Source organism: Setaria viridis, chromosome 2 (assembly GCF_005286985.2).
Source record: "Setaria viridis chromosome 2, Setaria_viridis_v4.0, whole genome shotgun sequence".
NCBI lineage: Eukaryota > Viridiplantae > Streptophyta > Magnoliopsida > Poales > Poaceae > Setaria > Setaria viridis.
The window spans coordinates 9,640,103-9,656,493 of NC_048264.2; positions in this window are offsets into that span (position 1 = coordinate 9,640,103).

Consider the following 16,391-nt stretch of genomic DNA (forward strand, 5'->3'; position numbering starts at 1 on the left):
GGTCATACATGCTAATTATGGAAGGATAGCTTGAAAAATAAGAGGCGGACAGAAGTTAAGGATGTAGTTCTGTCTGCTAGATTAATTTGGTTAAGGCCCGATCGTTGTCTTAACCTTTGATCAAGTGAGTGACGCCTGATTACTTACTGGGTATGGGACCAGTAAAGCCCGGTAGGTTAGTAAACCCTCTGATCGGGAATACTTCGTACCCGTGCTTGACGTGCTGGAGATTGGCAGGGCGTAGCCTGAAACTCACATGGAGATCAGGCCAGACGTGGGGTCCCATGTGGGGGTGCGTCCCTGGGTCCGGGTGGTCTTATTCCTAATCCTTGGTTTTCCTAATCGAAAGGTCGTTACGTACGACCTGGACAATCGTATATAACTGGTGATCAGGGTACTCTCCTGCAGGATGTAATTTGATCCGGATCACCGCAATTCTTGGTTATGAATGCACTTGATCACTGTTGAGCATCGTAGTATAATTTCATTTATGCAATATATATTTCCATTAATATTTTGGTGTGTGACTTAATACCTTGTTGCTTGCAAATAATCTTTTTGTCATCACATAGAACGGTTAGGTAATAACTTAATCGGAATAAAAGATAAACCTAAGATCTCACTTTTAGTAAGCTCTTTGGGCAAAAAAATGTGTCAGCTAGTACACCGAAAAAGCTATCATATAGTTCCAAGAAAAACTATTATATTGGTTAGTCGGGTAAGTCTTGCTGAGTACCCCGTACTCAGGGTTATCCCTTGTGGCTATTTTCATAGGCACCGCAGGAGTCCACCGAGGAGGAAGCCCCGAAAAACTAGGGTATTGTTACGAGTCTCGCAATACCCTTAGAAGAAAACTTTAATGCTCATCTTCCACCTGAACCTGTTTATGTTTAATCCCTAGAATCTCTTTCTAACCTGCACTGTTAAGTTTATTTCAAACTACGTCCTGTAATAACTCGTACCTCATGTATGTATGTAAAAATGTAATATTTGTTGATGCTTTCACATCGTGGAAACAATCCTGGTGTATGGCTATGAGACGCAACGTGGATCATTCGAGGAGTCCGAGGGACACTTGACGGATGACCGGACTTATACTATTTTAAGTGCGTTTCGGATAATTGCTGTTCCGACAGCGATCAGGCGCATTTAGACCAGTTTAAGTTGGGGGGTTCCGCCACAGCTGGTATCAGAGCCATAGGTTGGGATAATCAACAGATATTACCGTTTAAAAACTGAGACTCTATTTAAACAAAGAAAACGTGAGTCATAGGTGGCAATAGTGTTAACCGGTTGTTTGTTTTCCACATGCTAACTGTTTGCTGCGTGTCGTTAGTACTCGATAGTATATTATTAGGGAGAGATTATGATGCCACCAATTTTTCTACGAGTGTGTATATGAGTCTGTGAGTACGTAGGAGTCGTTTGCATCATGTTGCATAAGCATGTTTTAAAAACTTTTGGATTTGGTGAGTGCCGTTAGACCTAACCTCGTTTCTTTTATAGGATGTTCCAAGAAGGATACACAGATCAGGACAGATGGACCCGAGGACATTACCTGGACAAGCCAGGGTTTGTGCAGCTGTTATGGAAGATGCTGCAGGAGTTAGGCTTCCATAACCCTCCGGAGTATTATTGGAGGAAGGAGGATACCTGTCATAAGCAGTGTTGTACTGTTTATGTTCATATCCCAGATGAAGACACAAACTCCAATTGGCATCTTGATGAAATTATGGAGTCAGGCTTCGAGTTTAATGATACAATTGAAAGGGCAGCTATGACCGCTCTCACGGACCTATGCGAGAAACATAAAGTTGAAATAGGGTCGAGCTCCGCTCGATTCTATCCTATAAAGCATCAAGATGATGGAATTTGGAAGAGGAGGATCAAAGCATTGAAGAATTCTTCTCGCGTGGAGCATGACATTTTGGTTGCTGCTGCCTCCGACTATATGACTGCCATGTATAACCTGCATCAGTCCTGCATTAGGGAATATTATAACCAGAGAAAGAGAAATGAGGATGTCAAGATGGAGGTAATGGGTGCCAGACACGATAAAGAATTGTACAAGAAAGCAGCACTGGCAAGGGAACATGGCATGGAGAAGATTATGAGAGAACAGTCCAGGAGGATAGATGAATATGAAGAGAAGCTCAGGGCAATGAAGGAATTCATGGATGCCAGTAGGGATATGGCAGAAAGGGCAAAGAAAGAGGCTGAATCCAATGTTAACAGGCTTGAGGCGGAGAGATTTCAGCAGCTGGACGAAATCTTATCTCTTCGTATGGCTTTAGAAGAAATGCAGGCTCAGGTACCTGCCCAGAACATAGTAAACGTTCCACCGCCTCCACCACCAGAAGAACCACAGCCGCTGATCCCAGAAGAAGCAGATCAATTGGTGGATGTTGTAGGTGTGGAGGGTGATATGGCTCCACCTGCAGCTCCCGAGATCGACTTGTATGCTCATGAAAATTTAGAAGGTTTTGATGTCGACATGGAAGATGATCTGGGTGAAGCTCCAATAGGAAACCATCCCTTTGCCTGGGCCGATGCAAATGCAGACAGGTTAGATCCACAAGGCTATGGACCTATGCAACAGTGGGGAGAAGCCGAGCAGGAAGGCAAGGAAGAAGAACAAGACCCAGAAGAAATGGAAGGAAATTCTGGTGTCAGCACCTCCGCATCATATACCTCCTACACATCAAGTGACCACGGACCAGAGTCAGAAAGTGAGAATTCAGTAAATCAGCCCCCACCTATCGCTCCTCCGGGACAGACACTGATGACTGTGGATCAGGACGTTCTGCAGGCTGCGATGGCCCGGCTAGGAATAAATGCTGCGGAGTTAGGCATTTATCCCTATGACGGCTGAAGAAAGGTTATGACCAAGAAGTGTTGTTGAGTAGTTATGTAAATAAATGCAGTGGGACGGAGTAGTGTGGTGGTTTTGTAAAAATCAGACTCCGGGTCATGTAATATAAATAATAGTCTATATAAGTATGGTTTGTGTGTAATTATAATAGTTATGTTGTGATGTGTGAAACACAAGCATGCTCATGGAACTGTTGGCAAACTATGACTTAGATATTAATACTCTGTTTGATTTTGACAGCATGACGGATCCGAGAGGTCCTCGAGCTTCGGGGTCAGGGGGCCACGAGGAAAACTTACCCAGAGCCCCAACGCTGGCTGATGCCATAGCTAGCCTCATGAATTCAGGAGCTGAACAGGCTCGACTGCTTCAGATGATTGTGCAAAACACTAGAAATGGTGGAAACCAACGGAACCCAGAACGTGGTGTATCTTACACCCAATTTCTGGAAACTCGTCCTCCGATATTCCTGAAAGCCAAGCACCCACTAGAGGCTAATGAATGGCTTTAGACAATGGAGCAGAAATTTCGAGTGATTCCCCAATGCACCACCCCCAGAAGGCGGAGTTTGCCGAACTCCAACTCCAGGGTCCCGCTGGGACCTGGTGGACCAGCTATTTGGCAAGGCAACCTGTCGGAAGGGAGGTTACTTGGGAAAACTTCAAGGAAGCTTTCCGAACGCAGTTTGTGCCAGAAGGAATTATGCGAATGAAGCTGGAGCAATTTCTAGGGCTGTAACAAGGGACTCGTAGTATTCTGGATTACACCAATGAGTTTGATCACCTGGCCCAGTATGCACCGGAACATGTTAACACGGAGTCCAGAAAGAGGGACTGTTATCTTCGCGGGCTCAATGCACGGATGCAGGAGAAGTTGTCTACATGCACCTTTGCTGATTATAGTTCTGCGGTAAGCACAGCCATTACTGCAGAAGAGAAAATGAGAATTTTAGATGAAACTTTGAAAAAGGAAGAATCTTTGAAGAGAAAGAATATTTCTTTTGGAACCTTCGGGAATGCTCCACAGAGGATGAAGGTAGTATACCGAGGTCCTCCTCGACCCGCGTATCGGCCTTCTTTTCAACAGAGGCCATTTCAGCCCTGGAATGTCAGAAATCCTACCAATACTCCTCGTCCTGGGAATGCACCGCCTCTTGGGTTTCGCAGCCCTACTCCTCAGGGGAATCCACAGGTTTGTTTTAACTGTGGAAAGCCGGGACATTTTGCCCGGGATTGCCATTTTCCCAAAGCTGGGGGAAACGCAAATTTGAGAGCTCAAACCTCTGGTCAGGGCGCCAGACAAAAGTTTGTTCGCCGCAAATTTCTGAATACCAAGACGGGGCAGGCTCACTATATGAACATGGAGGAGATCCCAGAAGGTGAACCTATTTTGGAAGGTACGTACTTTGTCAATGATTATCCTGCCATGATTCTATTTGATTCGGGTGCATCGCATACTTTTATAAGTAGAGAGTTTCTTAAGCAACATCACCTAGAAGTGCACACCTTAAATGTCAAATATGCTATTCAAGCTACTGGAGCTACTCAAAATACAAATCAGGTAGCTCGCAATGTGATTTTGAACTTAGAAGGAAATAAAGTGGGTGCTTATCCTTTAATTCTGGAAGATCAAGGAATATATATTATTTTGGGGGTAAATTGGATGAAGAAACATAAAGTTCAAATTGATATGGATAACCGGGTCGTTAGTATGAAAGATGACCGAGGCCATCCTTTTAAGCTCCAATTACCCGCTTATCCTTGTTTGGACCAGATGGTTAAAAAGACTAGAGCAGTGACTCTAGAATCTATTCCTGTGGTTAACGAGTTTGTAGATGTGTTTCCAGAAGATCTTCCTGGGCTACCGCCTGATAGAGCGGTGGCATTTACTATTGAGTTAGAACCTGGCACTGCTCCTATCTCCAGAAGGCCATATCGAATGCCACCTAGGGAGTTAGCAGAATTAAAAGTCCAACTCCATGAATTGCTAGATAAAGGTTTTGTCCGACCTAGCACTTCACCATGGGGTTTCCCTGCACTATTTGTTAAAAAGAAAGATGGCACACTGAGGCTGTGTGTGGATTACCGCCCCTTGATTGTGGTAACCATTAAGAACAAGTATCCGTTGCCACGGATTGACTTGTTATTCGACCAACTAGCTGGAGCCAAGGTCTTTTCAAAAATCGACCTTCGGTCAGGATATCATCAGATTAAGATAAAGCCCGAAGACATACCTAAAACAGCCTTCTCATTCCGATATGGATTATATGAGTACCTGGTTATGTCTTTCGGACTGACAAATGCCCCCGCGCATTTTATGTACCTCATGAATTCGGTATTTATGCCGGAATTAGATAAATTCGTGGTCGTCTTTATTGATGATATCGTAGTCTTTTCTAAAAATGAAGAGGAACATGCGCAACACTTGCATATTGTTCTAAATAGACTCCGGGAACACCAGTTATATGCCAAGTTCAGTAAATGTGAATTCTGGTTAAAGAAAGTTCCATTCCTTGGGCACATACTGTCCGAAAAAGGGATTGAAGTAGACCCCGGAAAGGTCAAGGACATATTGGATTGGAAACCACCAACCTCTGTTCATGAAGTGAGGAGTTTTTTGGGAATGGCCGGGTATTACCGTAGGTTCATCCCTAACTTCTCAAAATTTTCTAAGACAATCACGGAGTTGTTAAAGAAAGAAGTGAAATTCGGGTGGAGCCCCGAATGTGAAGAATCATTTCAAACATTAAAGAAGCTACTAACTACAGCGCCAGTACTAGCTCAACCTGATTTAGAGAAGCCCTTTGACGTGTACTATGACGCCTCAGGGACAGGGATAGGGTGTGTTCTTATGCAAGAAGGCAGAGTTATTGCTTATGCTTCTCATCAACTGAAGCGTCATGAAGAGCATTACCTTACCCATGATTTAGAGCTTGCTGCTGTAGTCCATGCATTAAAGATATGGCGGCACTATCTCTTAGGTAGTGAATGTCGTATCTTTACTGACCACAAAAGCTTAAAGTATATTTTCACTCAAATGGATTTGAATATGAGGCAGAGACGGTGGTTGGAACTAATTAAAGATTATAAGTTGGAAATCCACTACCATCCTGGTAAGGCCAATGTGGTGGCTGATGCTTTGAGCAGAAAGGCCCAATGCCACTGTACTACTGTTCAATCTAACCTCAAGGCCTTGTGTGAAGAATTAGAAGATTTAAGCTTGAAAATAGTAACACAAGGTGCCCTCCAGAACATTATCGTGCAAGACACTCTAAAGGAAAGAATTATAACAGCCCAGAAGGAGGATCCATGGGTAAAGGTTCTTTATAAACAGAAAGCAGAAGGAAAGATTTCCGAACTCATTCAGGAAGAAGATGGAGGACTATATTTCAAAAAAAGGATAGTAGTTCCTAAAAATGAAAACCTCAGAAGGTTGATCTTGGACGAAGCACACCTATCTAAGTTCGCCATTCATCCCGGAAGCAACAAGATGTACCAAGATTTAAAGCAGAGATTCTGGTGGGCCCAGATGAAGCCTGAGATTGCAAAATATGTAGCCGAATGCGACACCTGCCGAAGGGTTAAACCAATCCTACAAAAGTCGGTGGGTTTGCTTCAGCCTTCGGAAATCCCTGTCTGGAAATGGGAAGATATTTCCATGGACTTTGTAGTTGGACTGCCTACTACTTCAAAAGGGTATGATTCCATATGGGTTATTGTCGACCGACTTACTAAGTCAGCCCATTTCATCCTTGTCAAGACTACATATCTAGTGTCGACATATGCAAAGATCTATATAGCCTAGATAGTGTCTCTGCACGGAGTACCAAAAACAATTATCTCCGATCGAGGCTCCTAGTTTGTTTCCCGATTTTGGGAACACTTACAAAAAGATATGGGAACTACTCTGATCAGAAGCTCTGCCTATCATCCTCAAACCGGGGGACAGACAGAGAGGGTCAACCGAATCTTGGAAGACATGTTACGAGCTTGTGTCCTTACCTTCTCTAAGCTATGGGACGAATGTTTGCCCCTAGCTGAGTTCTCCTATAATAATAGCTATCAAGCTAGTATTAAAATGGCACCTTTCGAAGCCTTGTATGGTCGAAGATGCCAAACCCCCTTGAATTGGTCGGAAGTAGGAGAAAGGACACATTTGGGATGAGATTTGGTTATGGAAACCGAAGAAAAGGTCCGGAAGATTCGTAATCATTTAGAAATAGCCCAGTCTCGACAAAAAAGTTACTCAGATAAAAGAAGGCGATCCTTGGAATTTCATGTCGGAGACTTTGTGTACCTGAAGGTATCTTCAATGAAAGGAGTACAACGTTTTGGAATCAAAGGTAAACTAGCCCCAAGGTATATTGGTCCTTATGAGGTTCTGGAACGAAAAGGTCCAGTAGCATACAAGCTTTCATTACCAGACCAGCTTGCTTCTATACATGATGTATTTCATGTATCCCAGATTAAGAAGTGTTTAAGAGTTCCAGAAGAAATTCTAGAAGATCCAGAAATTGAGCTCGAGCCAGACCTGACTTACGAGGAAAGGCCTATTCAAATTCTGGATCAAAAGACAAGAGATACCCGAACTCGAAGTATTACGTTTTACAAGGTACAATGGAAAAATCATACTCCAGATGAAGCTACCTGGGAGCAGGCTGAATACCTAGAGTCCAAATATCCCGAGCTATTTGAAACTGTCAAGATCAGATGAACAAAAGCCACCACCCCACTTTCTTTATACAGAAAAGAGAAAGATATTGTGTCTGAGGCAGTTTCCTTTCCATTCTCGAAGCCAAGAATTTAACCCCTGGAATCTCGGGATGAGATTCTGTTAAGGGGGAGAGGCTGTAACACCTGGTGTTTTGGCCATCAAAAGCAATTCAGAAGAGTTAAAGGCAAATTAAGAAGAAAAAGAGGAGAAATTGGCTAAAAGTCAAATTCGAGTCAAATTTGACCGAAATTTGAATTTTGAATTCGAAATTCAGAAAAATTAGGCAAAAATATGGAATGGAAGGATAAGAGTGTTTAGAACTTGGAGATCAAGATTGGAGACAAAAACCTGGTCCTAAACATCTCATGAAAACCAAAAGAAAAATCAAAACAGGAGGGTACTGTTCACTGTCTCCGACAATAGAAATTTCAGAAAAACAGCACAAGTGTCCATTTTGGAAATTGTTTTCTGCCAAATTTTCCAAATAAGTGGACCAAGGCAACTATACAGTATGGAAGTATGAACTTTGGACAAGTATATTAGGGTGTTGTTAATCAAGAACAGTAGTGGGACCCCTTTCAAATTAAGGCTCAAAGTCAGCACTTCACCACGGTCAACTTAGCAGCTGAATTAAGTTTCTGTCTAAGTCTGAAAACAGTGATAAATAGCTATGTTTGGAGCTGAATGCAGAGAAATGGAGTGCAAAAGGTATGGTTGTTCATGTGCAAAATGGAATCCCTGATGATTATAGAGCATAAATGATTAGTAGTTGGACTGAGAAGAATAAGTTTGGGCCACAGAAAATAATCCCAAAGATAGGTAAATAACCATGATCAGGTAACTGACGAGCTGAATCGGGAGTTCAATGAAGTTCAGTTACCTCAGGGCAAATATTTTGAAATTGCCAGCAGATGGATGATTATCTCGGGCAAGAGTTTAAATATGAATTAAAGAGCTCAAGTTTATCTCCAACTTTGCTTAAGGGGCTCTTGGACCCTTGGATGCCAAATCAACCGTGGCTAAGCTCTGAACTTTGGGTGTCAGAGAAACAAAGAAGGGGGGTTGACAGAAGCAGAGCACGACGTGTCGTCGCTGGCGTCTTCGGTCATCCGCCAGCGCAGCAGCTAGGCCACCTCCGCGCCACACAGGTCTATGGCCAGGCCACGGTGTCATCCATGCACGCGGTAAGTCCCTTGAATAACTACCGCTCCCGCCACCGTGTTTACCGTGCTACCTTTTTACCGCCGCCGCCCCTCTCTGTCACGCTGCCGCCACCGAGCAAAATTCCTCCACCACACCGCAGCTCTCGTCGATTACTTCCATCCACACCTCCACTCGCACCCTACCAGCAACCCTAGCAACTTGTTGCCCAGCCTCTCCGCCGGTGTGCCATAAACCAACGTCGTTTCCGTCCGCCACCGCCCTGTCTCCTGCTCACGGTGAGCACCTCCTTGCCGTCACTGTTTTTCTTTGTGGTAAGCCGTAGGTAGGCGCTTGGGATGCCAGGAAGCTATAGAGGTAGTCGAAGGGGTGGGTTGTGCCGTCGTCGTGCTTAGTCACGGCCGGCCGTTAGCTCCGCCGCCCGCCGCCGTGGAGAGGATGGCTCCGGCCACCTCCCGGGGAGCTACCGCCGCGCATGGGCGCGCTAGGGCATGGGGATGCTTCCCCAGCCTAGCCCCGTCGCCGGTGGGGCGCCGGCCGGCGAGCCGCGCCGCCCCCTACCGCGCTCGGGTTTTGGCGCGAGAAAGAAGAAGGCTCTGGTGTTTGCGGGCCCACGCATCAGAGGAGAAAGGGGAGGAAGGAAGCCGGCCGGGCGGAGAAGTCAGGTGGGCCGGGGTCCGGTTGGCCCAGGCTCCGGTGCGGGGAAAGGGTCGGTAAGGGAAAAAGGCCGGGGGCCTGTAGGGTCCAGCAGGCCGATGGGCTAGTAGGGCAGGCCGAAAGTCGCGCGAAAGAAAGAAAGGAGGGAGTTGAGTCGCTGGGCTGAATCAAGAAAAGGAAAGAGGAGAGGAGAAGGAAATCGGCCCAGTGAGCCCAGCAGTGGAGAAATGGCCGGCGGGTAGGATGAATAGGAGAAGGGTGTGGGTCCGAGCTGCAGGCCCAGCGTTAGAGAGAGGGGGTAGGAAGGGGGTGCATGAGAAAAGTAGGTCGGGGATTTTTCGGAAAAATTGATTTTCTTTTGTAGAATAATAGATTAAATCCAGTTATCACCATTTAAATCACAGAAATTTCTAGGGATGTCCAAAATTAGTAAAACCAATTTTGTTAGGATTGCTTTATTTTCCTTTATGCATTAAAATTTTTATACCCTAGGAAAAATAATAAAAATTTAGGTATTTGTTTAATGTCTTTTCTTTAAGGTATTTAAATAAATACTTAATCTTTATTAAATGCATAAAATATAGAATAACATTTTCATAATCACAAATTATTGTTAACTCATAGGAAATTAGGTTTCAAGACTAGAAAATAATTATAACGTTTTTCTAAAAATAAAAGAAAGAGCCTTAGGTAAGGTTAGTAAAGGAAATAAAAATGGTGGGTTAATCTTTTCAGGTTTTTGTGTGTTGGCTTGCAACTTTATCATGATAAATTGTACAGTCACTTGTTGGCTTGCAACTTTATCATGAAGGAAAGTTGTATAGTCTTGTATTCAAAAAGTTGCATTGCTAACCCCTGCATATGCTTTATCATAGACACCGAAGCACCGGAAGAGGATTTCTTGGAATTTTCAGAAGGACCTCCGGAGTTCGAAGAGATCATTGAGTTCATTCCCTGTGAAGCCGATCCATCAGGCAGTACTAACATTTCTATAGAACACAGCAAGCCCCGGTGCATTATACCTATTTATTTTGGAAGTATTATTTCATGTGTCCAATTATTGGTTATTTTCTATATGAATGCACTAAGTCTAGGAGTTGATTGAAACCCATTCTTGTGCATTATCATACCTCGTTTTAAGAACATCTTTGCCACTTGTTCAAACATTTAGTAAGTAACCCAAGTCTAGAAATGCTTAGTTGCCTAAGTAATTTGTTTACCGAACCTTAAGGTGAAATGTTGGGTCGTACATGCTAATTATGGAAGGATAGCTTGAAAAATAAGAGGCGGACAGAAGTTAAGGATGTAGTTCTGTCTGCTAGATTAATTTGGTTAAGGCCCGATTGTGTCTTAACCTTTGATCAAGTGAGTGACGCCTGATTACTTACTGGGTATGGGACCAGTAAAGCCCGGTAGGTTAGTAAACCCTCTGATCGGGAATACTTCGTACCCGTGCTTGACGTGCTGGAGATTGGCAGGGGCGTAGCCTGAAACTCACATGGAGATCAGGCTAGACGTGGGGTCCCATGTGGGGGTGCGTCCCTGGGTCCGGGTAGTCTTATTCCCAATCCTTGGTTTTGCTAATCGAAAGGTCGTTACGTACGACCTGGATAGTCGTATATAACTGGTGATCAGGGTACTCTCCTGCAGGATGTAATTTGATCCGGATCGCCGCAATTCTTGGTTATGAATGCACTTGATCACTGTTGAGCATCGTAGTATAATTTCATTTATGCAATATATATTTCCATTAATATTTTGGTGTGTGACTTAATACCTTGTTGCTTGCAAATAATCTTTTTGTCATCACTTAGAATGGTTAGGTAATAACTTAATCGGAATAAAAGATAAAGCTAAGGTCTCACTTTTAGTAAGCTCTTTGGGCAAAAAAATGTGTCAGCTAGTACACCGAAAAAGCTATCATATAGTTCCAAGAAAAACTATTATATTGGTTAGTCGGGTAAGCCTTGCTGAGTACCCCGTACTCAGGGTTATCCCTTGTGGCTATTTTCATAGGCACCGCAGGAGTCCACCAAGGAGGAAGCCCCAAAAAACTAGGGTATTGTTACGAGTCTCGCAATACCCTTAGAAGAAAACTTTAATGCTCATCTTCCACCTGAACCCGTTTATGTTTAATCCCTAGAATCTCTTTCTAACCTGCAATGTTAAGTTTATTTCAAACTACGTCCTGTAATAACTCGTACCTCATGTATGTATGTAAAAATGTAATATTTGTTGATGCTTTCCCATCGTGGAAATAATCCTAGTGTATGGCTATGAGACGCGACGTGGATCATTCGAGGAGTCCGAGGGACACTCGACGAACGACCGGACTTATACTGTTTTAAGTGCGTTTTGGATAATTGCTGTTCCGACAGCGATCAGGCGCATTTAGACCAGTTTAAGTTGGGCGGTTCCGCCACATCTGCCAACCCCCTCTCCAAAAAGTGTGCTAGCATAACCGTCTTGTTCGGATGCTCCTCGAACTGCCACGCGTTCGCAAAGGCAGGCCTCCACTCGAGTACCTCCTTTGGCTGCAGAAGTTTGGCGTTAACAAGCGCCTGAACAGCCGCCTCCTTCATCATGGAATTTTGCCACGTCACTCTAGGCGGCGGTGATGCAGTCTGATTCGTCGGACCCACCTTCGGCGCCGGCAACACCAGTTCCTTCCCTTCTTCGACTTCACCTTGCCCGCCGCTGGAGCCTTGCCCTGAGTCTTCTCGGGTTTCTTCCCCATCTTCTTGGTGTGCATAAGATGATCTCAGCCGCAGCAGGGGTAAGATAACCTCGGATCTCTCTCAAAGAGTTGCAATGGCGGCAGTGGTGCTAGACAATCGCGGTGGTGGAAAAGAGGAACGGAAAGGCAGGGGAAGAAGAAAAGCAGATCTGTTACGGTGGAGCGTAAACCTAACCGAAAGGGGGCCCTCCAGTTATATCTCCGCCACCTCCGGATTCCAAGTGTCAGTTACGCAACGGACAGGTTTTAGACAAGATTAATTGCCATAAACACCCAACGGCTACTCCTTTCAACGGGTTTTGACCACTTCAACGACAAAAATCGCCTAAGTGCTCGGGGGCTACGGGTACCATACCCGATGGTCAGAATTTTCTTTTTCAAGATTACCAAGAGTAAAACAGCCAAGAAGCAGGATGGACCCTAAGCCTAACTCTTCGACTCAACCTAAGGCTCGGGGGCTACTCCATATGGAGTGCGATTGTCATCGCACTACCATATAAAATTCTCGGAATAGAAGCAACTCAAAGGAACAAGAAGAGTACCTTCCAGCCACGCGACAGTACTCGAGCACTTTAGACACTGCAACGTCTACGAAGGACTACTCGGATAGTGCCCACAGTACTCGAGACTGTGGCGCACGACTACAAAGTACTCGGGGGCTTGTCGGGCATGCACCCCAGGCCCACGAGTAGACCTTGAACGGCCACTGAGGGACGTAATCGGACATGATCAAGACAAGGCGACAGGCGTATCCCACCCGGACTAGTTAAGTATGTATATGGAAACTACTCGGACCATACCGAGTAGAACTCTGTAATTGTACTCGACTAAGACTCGGACTTGTAACCCTGCCCTCCCGTGTATATAAGGGCGGGCAGGGACCCCCCTCAAATAGAACAACTCCAAGTGCATCTAAGGTCAACACAAACAAACACACAGGACGTCGTGTATTACGCGATCTAGCGGTCCGAACCTGTTTAAATCGTGTTCCTTGCGTCACCATTGACTCCTCGATTCTCGACAGCCCTTACCGCATAAAAGACCGCCCAGGGTACTCCCTAGGCGGGTTGCCGGTCTAAAACACCGACAGTCGCCGAGTGTTGGGACGGAAGCACTCGGCAAAACATCAACGTTTGCCGAGTGTTCTTCCGTCTGGCACTCGGCAAAAGCGCCGTTACCGTGACAGTCCGTCAACGCCTTTTTGCCGAGTGTTTTGTTTTGCCGAGTGTTTTTTGGAACTCGGCAAAGCGTTTGACGAGTGCCCGACGTTTGACACTCGGCAAATCCACTGTTTGCCGAGTGTTACACTCGACAAACTGTTTGCCGAGTGTTTTTGGGCCTTCGCCGAGTAGCTGGGGCACTCGGCAAACGTCATGTTTCCGGTAGTGATTGAACAATTGAGTGAGAGTGAAAGATACAAAATTTTGATTTAGTTATTGGTCCTTTAAAACAAATTTCCAATATAATGTATCTTAAAATTATTAGTCCATAAAGGAGCATAGATTGATTGATTAGTATGATACAAATTACGATGAGGATCCACAAGCTAATTGGTAGATAGCTAAATTTTAGCTGGTGGCTGGATCCAAAACAAACTAAATAATGCCCAGCTAAAGTTTTTCTACTAGAAAAAACAGTAACTAACTCCAACTAGCAGCTAATGGATTGATTGTGTGAATCCAATAAAACGGACCCTCAGTTCGAACTGCAAATTGCATGCATGGAGGGCAACGAACTAGCACTAGTGCTAACTTCTAGCTCAATAGGAGTAGCAAATTTGGCTTGGACATTCTTTTACTAGTAGGAGGTAATGCTGAACTCTCCAAGGTCTCCCATCTTTCATGCGTGAGGTCCTTCGGTCTTCTGCTCCGATGCAGTAATTTTATGTTTAGATTTGTCTTAAGTCAATTTTGTAAAAAGATTTGACTATATAAATAGTTAATGAAATACCAACTACCATAATATATATTTTTATATTTAAAATTTTTAGAAATATTGTTGGTAAAAAACAGTTGTGACTTAGGACAAATATATAAATATAGTTATATCTTTGGACGAATGATGGAGTTTGAACAGTACTCCCTCTGCTCCAAATTGTAGGTCGTTTTGGTTTTTCTAGGTTCTTAAGTGTTTGTATGCATTTAGACATACATTATACCTTTAGGTGCATAGCTAAAAACTATGTACTTATAAAAATCAAAATAACCTACAATTTGGAATGGAGGGAGTACGTGGAACGCCACGCAAACTGCCAAACAAGGTTTGACTCGACGGATAGTTGATAATAAGCTCTATCGCATTATTAGCTAGCTAGTCATACTCTCTCCACTCGTTTTTTAGTTGGTCCATACATTATTACCTAGTACTCCACTAGAGCTTGTCAACACGCTGTAGCAATAGATAGTACACCTAGGACTTATGACACAAGAATCTCGCTGCTGTTCTGTTGCTGAATAGTTGATGGCAGTCATAGCGGAAAACAAGCAAGAGCCAAGAGCAGCAGGTTTCACGTGGCACCGATTTCTCCCGCGCTCCAACATTATTGGCAGTTGGTTGCTGATTGTTTGGTAACCACACAGATATTATCTTTAGGCTTCGTCGGCACTTGCCTACAGATCGATATTCTCTTGATTCATTTCATTCACTTAACCGTGGGATAGATATTTGGTGTCAGAGTAGAGAGACGTTGGAAGACAAAAACTAACGTGGAAATGTTGTAGAGAGCGGATATCGACCCTTGTGACTACTCTTATAGGCCACTTCCGATGCAAATAATGTCGTCTACTGCTCTCCACCTCACGATCGATCTCACATAGACACTCTACATTACTGTAGAAATTCTATCCGCATGCATTAATTTCTTCCATATATATCTCAAATAGCCAAGCATTAAATTATTGGGAGGGAGTGCGTATTATATTATTGGCCTGGGAGAGGGCGGTGATCAAACATTACTTTTTTTTAAGATAATGGAAGAAAAATTCAGCTTCAACCTCCTCAAAGAGAACAAATTAGTCCACAGATATTACAAATGATGGTCAAATGCCACCAACACCAAATAGTTGAATTTAACAAAATTTCCAACTCAAATACAAATTTCCAAATAAAAGGCTATCCATATGAACTAAAGAAGTGTAGAGTCGTCATCTCCAATATACCGCAAGCTTAAGTCAAGTATTATTTGGCTTCGGTCCCTGCAATTGAGCCCAAAACCGAAGCCAATATATTCACTGAATAGAACCTACAAAAAAGTTATACTACCTCACAAGCAATTAGCGCCCTATTTATACCCCACAAGCTAGAAGAATAAGTAATTAATTCCAGTTAATTCCAACTAGCAGCTAATGAATTGATTGTGTGAATCCAATAAAACGGACCCTAAGTTCAAACTGCAAACTGCATGCATGGACAGCTACGAACCAGTACTACTGCTAACCAGTAGCTCAATAGGAGTAGCAAATTTGGCTTAGACATTATTTTACTAGTAGGAGCTAATGCTGAACTCTTCAGGGTCTCCCATCCTTCATGCATATGTTCATGAATGAGGTCCTTCGGTCTCCTGCTCCAATACAGTTATATTATGTTTACATTTATCCTAAGTAAAAAAAATTTAACTTTAACTATATAAATTGTTAATGACATACCAACTATCATAATAATTTTTAGACATATTGTTGGTAAAAAAAATAAAAGTATGTGACTTAGAACAAATATAAATATAGCTATATTTTTTTATGGACAGCAAAATGCCACAAGAATGTCGCCTCGCCTGGCCACAAGAATGTCGCTCGCTGCTGTGCTTGTTGCTGATTAGTTGATGGCAGTCATAGCGCGGAAAACAAGCAAAAGTAGTAGGTTTCATGTGGCGCCGATCCTCCCGCGCCCCAGCATTATATTGGCAGGCTATTCCCAGCGGGAAGTTTCATCTTGCAGTTTTCAAGAGTGACATGCCACAAAAAGATTTAAATTGATGAATGAAACCAATTCCCCTGATGCAAAGTTTCATTTCACGATTTCATAAGCTACCCATACCATTTAATTGATAAGCATGTGATTGGATATGGTTAGATGAAATGAAACTCTCTAGCCTCAATGTCAATTTCATCAGGTTTCATAGTTTTGGAAACAGTGCATACACAGTTTTATCTAGATTAAACTTATTTCATCTCTCTCTTCATAATTATCCTGACATGTCATAACATATGTTGATGCACTGGTGGAAAACGTGGCATTAGTCCTGGTTGGTAGGGG